The 10,565-nt window shown below is 46.3% G+C and overlaps 1 protein-coding gene across 5 annotated transcripts in view; it reads left to right on the top strand.

The window, feature by feature from the left end:
- FARS2 (phenylalanyl-tRNA synthetase 2, mitochondrial) overlaps positions 1-10,565 on the top strand; it is a 571,059-nt gene that overhangs the window by 542,469 nt on the left and 18,025 nt on the right. The window lies entirely within an intron of this gene.

The following is a 10,565-nucleotide window of genomic DNA, read 5'->3' as shown; positions in this document are numbered from 1 at the left end:
AGGAGAGGCTGGTGAAAAAGGGGAGCCCCAAGAGTGCCACACCCCACCTTATCTCCCCTTCAGACTAATCCCTCCTCTGGGAAGCATCCTGGGCAGGAGCAGCCTGTGAGCATGCCTTGAAGGGAAGCCCAGCAGAAGGCTGTGCTACTCCAACTGCAAGAGCAAGTGGAGGGGTGAGAAGAGTGAAGGCGTGGGCCAGGCCGGGCCTGCAAGGACATCTTCATCTTCATCCCAAGGGTGATTGCAGGCTAATTAAGCACTGTAAGCAGGGGTGTGACATTGTCAGGTTTATGTTTTTAAAGGATCACACGGGATGTGAAGGGGAGAATAGGGTGGAGGAGGGAGGACCAGACACAGGGAGACTGGTGAGGATGGAGGCCAGCAAGAGTCCTCTGCTCTTGCCTCCTGCTATGGTTTCCCTCTCAGGCCTGTTCTGACTGCAGTTGGGGCAAATGCAGCTGACAGTGAGAAGTAGGAGGCTGGGCTCTGTCGGAGCCCTGAGATCTGCCGCGCTGTGCCTTGCCCTGAGACCAAGCATTGTGAAGGCCTTGTGTAAGGTGTTTTGTGCAAGCTTAATTACCAGCAAACAGGCCATAGAGGCGCTGCTGTGGGCAGGCTGCAGGCTGGGAAGATGTGACTGTGCTAATGGGAGACCAGAAGGCGCACGGGGCCCTCATTTGATGTGGACTCCCCCTTAACGCCACCATAAATGTGATCTAGGCTGAGGGTAGTGGGTGTGCAGTGAGTTTTGCTGTGGGCCCAACACTGCTCTCTTACCACCTACAGGTGCTCCAATGGCAAGGAAGTGTGTTCTTTTGTCATTTGACAAATATCTTGAGCCCCTCCTATGGGTCGAGCATCATGCTTGGTGCTCAGGATCCAATACTGAAAGGAGAGACATAGCCGCTGCCTCTAAGAGGTAGTGGGGGCCGGGGTTGGGGCACAAACGAGTGACAGACCATCACAACACAGCAGCACAGTGATGCCAGGGCAGCCTGAAAACGGGGAGGGAAAACTTCCTGACGGAGTAACTGCCGAACAGAAACCTGCAGAATGAGTGGAAATTAGTGAAATGGAAGTTTGGGCAGGACAGGGTCCCGGGAGGGAAGAAGAAGAGCGTTCTCAGAAGCCTGTAAGGTCCCCTCATAGAGTTGGTGGCCAGTTGCCCTTCTCTCTCCTGGATGCAGACCCAGCCCGCATGGTGTCCGCAGCACCAGCTGGACCTCTGCCCTTCTTGTCCTCTTGATCGGACAAGATTGCAGTGGGGCAGGAGGACGTGGAGCAGTGAGATATTTTCAGATGTTTGGCTGTGAAGGACAGACAAGAGATAAAATGGTAACCAGAGATGAGGCCCAGTTGAAAGAGTCCCTGTAAGTTTCTTTAAGATAGACTAGACTTAGGCTTGTTGGAACAGTGGTGGGAGGGCCCAGAGAGAGGAGGATTGCAGATAAGGGAGAGACCAGGCATCGCTGGGAGACACGTCCCAGTAGAGGAACCCCCATCTCCCTGCTGGGGCCAGCCTCAGGCAGGAGGAGGGACGGGAAGGGAAGAGAAGAGGACAAATGTGAATGCTGTGGAGTTGTAGATTTGGTGGCAGGACATTTTGAGGGGGTTTCTTGGTGACTTCTTATTTCTGTCGGGGAAGGAAGACAGCATTGAGAAGGTGACTAGTAAGAGGCTCTCTTTCAACTTTCCAGCTCATCTCTAAACATCTCTCTTGGTCAACCCATTCTTACAGGATTTCTACGTCTTTCTTCACCATTTGGATATTGCTTTGCTAGACACCCTATTGACTCAACCTAGAACTCAACCTAGAGTTTTTGCTTTATTTTCCATGCTGAGGTAAACTTCATAAACATGATAAGGTAGGCGTGTTTGGAGAGGCCGGCTGGATACCTAACACCGCATACAGTGTTGCCTCTGGGTTGGAACATGCATTCTAGGTACCAGCTCACTGCTCTGATAAATGGTACTTGGGAAAATGACTCTGCATAGAGGGCCCTCCCTCCCTGTTTTTAACTATTTCAGGGAATCGTAGAAGGTGGCCCTCCTTGATGTGTCAAGCTGGGGAGGAAAGCCAGGAGTAGCCAATGAGGTGACTCTGGTTGTGGACGTGGCTTTCAGTCTCCAGTTTACTAGGCAAATGGCCGCTTCCAGCCTGCGATCAGGTGCCGCTGTTCTGGACGCTGGATGCATAACAAAAATGCAGCAGTTCTGAGCAAGAAACTGGCAACTGTTTCTATTGAGCAAAGCAAACTTAATGATCCATCATGTGAACTGCCTTCAACGCTGCCTCACCAAACTTCATTCTAGTGAGAAATCCTCCGACGGAGTCTGTAAATCTAATTCCATCATGGATCCTTCTGAACCTTTAAAGTAGAATATCTTCCCCACACTCAGCTCCATGTGGCAGGACTGCAGGCTTCTCCCTGGCCTGTGTCGGGCTCTGGGGTGAGCCGGGTGGCAGCCTGAGCGGGCCTGGAGCACTACCCAGGCGGTGCCCAGAAGACAGTTTGCACCCCCAGGATCCTCACTGCCCAGTGCCCTTGTTCCATGGCCCTGATTCCACACAGAGACCTTGGGCGGCCACACTAAGTTACTGCTCATTTGTGATAAGCCATTGGAATCACAAAAAGGGACTCTCTGAATTTCTTCCATTGAAAAATTACTTCCACCACATTTGCGCCAGAGTGCCCTATCAGACATTTCTTTTTTGGCATAATGTACATTTCTCCCACTTGTTACCCTATCAGTGCTGGGGGATGGGGGGATGGGGGAAGTCCTTCCACCAGCTCTTTCCTGGCTCCTCTTTTCAGGGTGCTCCTGAACCCCTTCTGTGCCCGAGGTAGTTTTGGGAAGGGCCGGGCCGATTAATCTCTCTGTGGTGATATGAAGATCTCAAGGAGGGAAAGATTAGTGATTTATATGAAACACTTGAGCATCTTCTGTCTCCCATCCTCCTCCAAGGAGATGTCGTAACCAACACATCAGGGCTCTGAGAGCTCTGTGTTTCTCCCCAGCCCCCTCAGAAATCTGTGCAGAGATAAAGCTAAACTGTGGGACACATTTAATTAAAAGACAAATGGCAAAATAAGGTTGTGGTGGGTGCTTTCTAATTGTGGTCTGTTAGATTTTAATTACTCGTTGTGAACTGTGAAAGCTAATCCAGGGCACATCTTTGCTCACTCCTGTTCTTCCTGATCACAAAGAACATGTTCTCAGCTGCTGACAGGATGGGCTTCATTATCGTGCCAGCAACTTGATCTTACCCGACAGTGACTCAGCAACTTACCGAATCCAATTAGCAGCTTTGTAGCTACTTACTCAGAACAGCCCTAGTAAAGTCTGCCCTCAGGCCCGCAAACAGCCAGCTCGCCCAGCCCGTGACCTGCTTGTTCCCAGCAGTTATCACCCAGGGTGGGATGGGACAGACAGCAGGCGCATGGTGCGTTGGCAACATGCTTCCCCGGTCCCAGCTTTCCATCTGTCTTTACCTGTGATGGTCTGGAAGCATTTGGAGACTTATGGAATCGAGGAGCCAGAGATCTTAGCAACCCTCTAGTCCACATAAAGGAACTGAGGCTCGTGTTTGCTCGCGAGTTCCCAGGTGGTTAGGGGAAGGCCAGCATCACAGGAACCAAAACCTCCTGATACTCCACATGTTCCTCCTTCCTGTGCACCCCAACATCTCTCACCCAGAGCCACATCTTAGGAGGCAGGTAATGGGTGTCCTGGAGAGGTCCCTGCAGGCGCTACCCCAACTAGGAGGCCAGGTGAGGTGGGCAGGTCACACAACCCCTCCGGCTCTCAATTTTCCTATTGTTACCATGGGAGTAATACCATGTAAGAGAGTTTTGAGGAAGATAGTTCCTATGTAAGAAGATGGTTTCTATGTAAGAGAGTAATGAAACTGCCCAAAACAAAGTAGAAAGTCAGCACTAAAAGTCCTTTCAATCCTGATTTGGGGGCATTGAGGCAGAGGGAGGGAAAGGGAGACAGGGAGAGAGAGAACACGTGCTGTGTGAAAGCGTTATGAATCAAAGTCACTTCCACAAACACTGAAAAAAGAAGGCCAGAGGGGACCCTGCTGTGGACATCAACTTATTCCTTGAAAACAAAGAGAAAGGGTGCCCTCTCTGGCATATTTCTTGAGGGACCGGAATATTCACTTCTATTGCAGCTGTAGAACTCGGCTCAATGTCTGCCAACAAAAGAATAGATACCTCTACAGCTTTGCTCCTTGGACATTTGTCTATGTTTTGTGAGCTGTTGTTTTTGTCACTGAAATAGGCCTATATCTATAGTTAGAGGCTAAGGTGAATGAGGTGTGTGGTTTTTTTAAATTGAATTATAAAAATGATCAACTATGGCATAAAGCCATCAGTAATCAGGTCTTTCTTTTGCCACCCATCACCTCCTCATGCTAACATGCGTGTAAGTTTTGTGGCTTTGTTCTATCTGATGAAAAGGGGATAGCAGATCTGTCTTTTCTGCTCTATTTTGATTTTTCCTGTGACCAGAGGTAACTGCAGAGAATGATTTAAGAAACAAAACCAACCTGGATATATCTTCAGTCAATCACCAGCCACTTCCCTGTAGTTTTAATGAATGCCAGCAGTCCAGCTTGAGCCAGGACCCCACGGTGGTGGTGCTGATAGAGGCCCTGTTTAGATGTCATACGTTAGACATACTCACAGATCAGGGAGAGTGTGATTAGCACTGGCACCCAGTAAGTTTTCAGTTAATTAATGCTTTTGTTTATTTTTTCTTTTTAAGTAAATCTGGGGACACTTAACTTTTTGTTATTCTAAATAAATGTATGCATTGCTCATTAAACAAATTAATTAGCAAAGCTTATAATGCTAATACCTAATTATAGTAACTGCTAACTTTTATTGTAAATTTATTTTGTGCCAGGCATTGTGTTAAGATCTTATGCACATATATCTATAAAGTATGTTTTATTAGCCCCACTTAAAGATGTCAAAAATTAAGCTTAGAGAGAGTAACTTGCCAGAAAGACATCGCACCTAGTATGTGCTGAGAGCACACTGTGTGACCCGGAGCCTGGGCTGTATTCCTGCTGTCCTGCTGTCCTGTGTTTCAGTGAGTAGTCAGTTTCCATGGGATGCCTGGGACTGGTGGTAATAACAAGGACAGGAGATCAGCTCCCCTGAGCTCTTTACTCCAATTTAGGGTAATTCTGGGAATAGCATCCAAGATGGAGACTACCTCTGGAAAACTGGGACATCTGAATCCATAGCTTTAAAAATAGTTCGGATGCAGTGAGCCTAGCTTTCACTTGGTTATTATCCGAGCCATCATATTGTCCGTGCTGGCTTCTACAGCCACTCCTTTTTGAGTTCACTTTCTTTCCTGAAATATACCTCTCATCAGTCCTTCATTTAAGGTGTTGAGTGGTAAACTTTCTCATTTTGTTTCACTTTTTCTCAAAATGTTTTTGTTTCACCATTATTCTGGAATAACATCTTAGCAGGGTATAATTATTATAGGCTGACATTTTGTTAGTATTATTCCATTACTTCCTGACCTCTGTAGATATTGAGAAGTCACCTATTTCTTTAATTGTTTCTTTGATAGCTCTCTAATTTTCCTTTCTAGTTGTTTTCAGGGTCATCTATTTGTCTTAGGTGTTCTGTAGTTTAATTACAGTTTGTCCAGTGCAGATATTTTTTCTTTTATCTTATTTAGAACTTATTGTGCTTTCCTAAGTTTGAGTATTTCATTAATTATGGAAAGTTTTCAGCCATTATATTTTCAGATAGTGCTTCTCTTACTTCTTTGTGTATTCTTCTCCTGGTACTCATATTCTATTCTGTTTTTTTTACCCTCTCTCATGTTATCCATTTCTGTATTTCTCTCTACTGCATTCTAAACAGTTCCTCAGATCTGTCTTCCAGTTTACTAATTATCCATTGAGCTGTGTCTAATCTGTTGTATAACCCTTCCATTCATTTTCAAATTATACTATATTTTTATTTCTATGCATTTTTATGTAGGTCTTTTAAATTATATTGTTATTTCACATGGTCCTTTTATGTCTTTAACTATTTTAAACATTTGAATGTTTTAAATTAATACTTAATCATTTTAAACACTTTTTAGATTATTCTTGCATCCAAAATTCTTGAGGTACTAATTCTTCTGTCTTTTATATCTAACTAGTGCCCTGGTGCACAGATTCGTGCATATCGAAAGGAAATTAATTAGAAGGTGGCCAGTGGGGCGGGACTAGGCAAGACGGGCTGGACACTCCCTGGAGCCAACCTCCCACATTCCCTTCCCAGCTGGCCACACCTGGGGTGACGCCTTGGCTCTAAGGGGTCTGCGGAGTGCGCAGGGTCCCTCCAGCAGGTGGGGTCCCTTGGCCTGGCCTGCGGGGATCGGCCAAAACCAGCTCTCCAACATCCCCTGATTGTGAGAGGGTAGTTCTCAGGTGACCACCCCAGAATCGGGCTTCCTCCTCTCTGGTTCCAGGGTACGTCACCTGAGAACTGCTGCTGCCAAGTCACCACAGCTCAGCAGCTCCTGCATTGAGCATCTGCCCCCTGGTGATCAGTGTGCGTCATAGCTACCTGTTGGAGCATCTGCCCCCTGGTGGTCATTGCATGTCATAGCTACCGGTTGGACAGTTGGACACTTAGCATATTAGCCTTTAATATCTAGTCTATAGATATAAAAGCCTAAGCTACCATTAGGACTGAACGACCAGAACGACTGGTCAGCCAGTCGCTATGATGCGCACTGACAACCAGGGAGGCAGCACTCAATGCAGGAGCTGCCCCCTGGTGATCAGTGCACTCCCACAGCCAACCTCCTGTGGCCTCTCCCCCTGGCCGGCTGGCCCCCATCAGCCCCTAGTGCTAAACCATTCGTAAAGACCTGCTTCTGGGTTGAGGTTTCGTACACAGCAGAGCAGCTCCCTCGCTGCGATCTATTGAAAGTCAGACCTCGACACAAGGGTTTGTCTCGCTCCCGTCCTCTCCCTTCCCCGGAGGCCAACCGCCTGCTGCATCAATGAGGGAAGGAGGAGGAGGGAGGCAGGGAACCGCCAGTGGTGGGGCAGCGTCGGCATCCAGCGTCCATTCATTCCATGCCTGTCCCAGCAACCATTGCCTCCTCTCTCGATCCCGCTGGGGCCTTCTGGCTTGGGCTGGGACGGGGAACCAGGGGTGGATGGCGGTGGATGCAGCCCCTTTTCCAGGGGGGCCGAGGGGCAGCTCCTTCCTTGGGGCCGGTGGCCAACCCCCACAGTCCCTCCCCGACCCCCTCCTCTGCCGACCAACCTCCCGTGGTTCCCCCCTCATGCACGAATTTGTGCACCGGGCCTCTAGTATATAGATAACTGGCATATAATGGATTCTTTCTTCATGTGTCATGTACTTTTTGACTGTGGGGTAATCCCATGTGGCCAGCCTTCTCTCCAAGGCTGTTTTGCATTTTTTTCTGCCAGGTGTTTTAGACAACATAGGGCTAGCACAACTCTAGGACTGGTTTTACATTGATTTCTCAGCTTAAGGGTCTGAGGTGCTGTACATTTGGAACCCAGATCCACTTGCAACACAGATCTGGATTTTGAACCTCAGGGTAGACTCCTTTTCAATGTTCTCAGATCAGGGAGAGATAAGACTCTTTTTCTCCTCTCTGTGATATATATGTACTGTTACATCAAGGACACAGCCATTTAGGATACCATTTTTGTGCAAGAATCACAGTTCCCACTCCTGGCTTCATGTGGACCAAAGCCTTCTATTCTCAGGTGGCTGTTAAACTCTAAATTCTAAGTTACAGTGACTGGTGCTGTTTCTTACTCTAGGCAGCTGAAGCATTGGGCACTACTGTTGCAATTTTTTTCTTTTTTCATCTGGACATTTCCCCTTGCTTTCATATTATCTATTCAGTTATCTACTTTTAAGAAACATGTTGTTATTGATTTCAGAGAGAGGAAGAGAAAGATAGAAATATTGATGAGAAAGAAACATTGATCAGCTGCTTCCTACACACCCCCTACTGGGGATCGAGCCCGCAACCCAGGCATGTGCCCTGACCTGGAATTGAACCGGCAACCTCTTGGTGCATGAGACAACACTCAACTAACTGAGCCACACCGGCCAGGGGTATCTCCTTTTTTTTTTAAGCCAATATTCATATATGTAATTCAGCACATCTGGGAGTATATAGCAGTAGGATCTCCAGTTTATCTTATTCTGCCATCATTTTGGAACCTTCTTAGCTCACTACTTTCTTATTTTTTTTTTTTAATATATTTTATTGATTTTTTTTTACAGAGAGGAAGGGAGAAAGGATAGAGAGTTAGAAACATCGATGAGAGAGAAACATCGATTAGCTGCCTCCTGCACACCCCCCGGTGGGGATGTGCCCGCAACCAAGGTACATGCCCTTGACCGGAATCGAACCCGGGACCCCCCAGTCCTCAGGCTGACGCTCTATCCACTGAGCCAAACCAGTCAGGCAGCTCACTACTTTCTTATTCTGAGCTAATTGTCTTACATGGAATAGATCATGGTAGGGAAAGAGACAGACATACTTTTTGATTACCTGTTCCAGCAATCTGTCCAAAGGACATACTGTGCCCAACTCTGCAGCCATTCCTTTGCCCAGTTAAAAATTTAGCATGAAGTAAGGGAGTCTCAAGGTGTTGGACCACACCAGTAGTTTCTTCAAGGCAGAACAATGTGTCACATTGCCCATCGAGCCAATGATTGAGTGTCTGGACACTTTGCCTTTGAAATTAATTAATGGGCAGGCTTATTGAATCTTGCCTAACATTTATAATGGACCGGGTGTAACTTCAGAAAGCTAATTGTTTTCTCCAGACACCAGAAATGTAAACTTGGTTTCTTTTTTGAAGTAGGAAAATACCAAAAAGAGATTCTTTTCACTGAGTTTGAAAATGGACCAGTACAACTCAATAATATTTGAAATGGTTTATTGACTCTGACCTTTACTTTATTGGCACTTTCTCCCAAGTTGCCGACAATGCTTTGCTGGCATAACTTCACTTTTTTCCTAACTGAGGGACTAGTTAAGACCAAAATCCATTACTTCTGTTTTATTGAGAACTGAGAGGTCAACAGATTTATCCGAGCAACAAAGCCAGACCACCAAAGGAGCTGTGGGCTTGAACCCCCGACCCTAAGCAAAATTGCTTTCTCATGGAAATGCATTTTAGGGCTATTCCCTCAAGTTTCATCAAGGGAACAGCCTTGTGAAACCAACTACTGCCTTGAAATAGTGATATGGTTGAGTGATAAGGCCACTAGTATCAGGCACTATCCCCAGCCCAGGTTTAAAAGCATAGCTTTGGAGGCAGGTGGACACCTAATTGGGATCACACCTCTGTTACTTGCTATTTGAGTGATCTGGCAAGTCACTTTTAAGCTCTGTGAGCTATGGCTTTCTCACCTGCAAAATATAGGACATAATTCCCATTATGATAGCATTGCAATAAGAATTAAATGATATGTGCATCTGGATTCCGCTCAGCACCTCAGAGACATCGTAAGTGACCCATAAATCATAGCCATTAATATTATTTTGGGGGGGTTAATTCTCACCCAAGGATATGTTTTACATTGATTTTTAGAGAGACAGACAGAAAGAGAGAGAGAGAGAGAGAGAGAGAGAGAGAGAGAGAGAGAGAGAGACATTGGTGTGAGAGAGACACACATCAATTGGTTACCTCCCTCACTCACCCCGACCAGGGATGGGGATAGAACCTGCAACCCAGGTATGTGCCCTTGACCAGAAGTCAAACCCACAACCCTTCCACCACTGAGCCACAGTGGCCAGGGCTCAAAGCCATTATTAATCTAGAATTCCCGTATGAAGCCGCACCTGAGAATTTCTTTGAGTGTTATATTTGGTAAGTTCTGCTCCCTACACAACTGTGGTCTTTCCCTCTCAGGCAAGGCAAACCATGGACATGATCAGGCTTTCCTCTCACTCTGGTTGCAGACCTAAGTCAAGTTTCTAATCCACTAGTCCACTCCCAACCTGCAGGACTGTGTTCTGTGTTTGCCAGGTCTAACTTTCTCTCAACAACCTTATTCTTTTCTCATGCTGGCTTTTAAAAATGTTCTCTACTAAAGATGAGGATAAAATGAGTTAGAGTTAAGGGCCTAGCATTAAACACATAATTCTTCCTTTATTCTTTTTACCTTTTCTTTCTTCTTTCACCTTTGCTTTGTTTATACTTTCTATACTTCCTTTGACAAGTAATATTTACTACTAAATTTATTCTTTCTCCTTTTTGTGATAAAGTCAATGTCATATTTCTAAAAGCATCCTAAATCTAATTGGTAGATAATAATTGTTTACTGTGATATCTCTGTTTAAAAGCAATTGTGACCACAGTGGACATTAATAAATTGAAGTGAGTGCACCGAGGACAAAGATGAGCAGAGTCTAGTGAAAGGAGGCGAGGGAAGTCCCAGCCAGGTCACATTCTAGCTGGGGCCTTCCCAAGTCACCTCACCTTCCTGGCCTGTCCCCTGCTGTGGGAGGTGACAGTGTCTACCTCT

This window comes from Eptesicus fuscus, chromosome 9 (assembly GCF_027574615.1).
Source record: "Eptesicus fuscus isolate TK198812 chromosome 9, DD_ASM_mEF_20220401, whole genome shotgun sequence".
NCBI lineage: Eukaryota > Metazoa > Chordata > Mammalia > Chiroptera > Vespertilionidae > Eptesicus > Eptesicus fuscus.
Note: the sequence above shows the minus strand (reverse complement) of the source record. Positions and strands in the feature narration are given on the sequence as shown.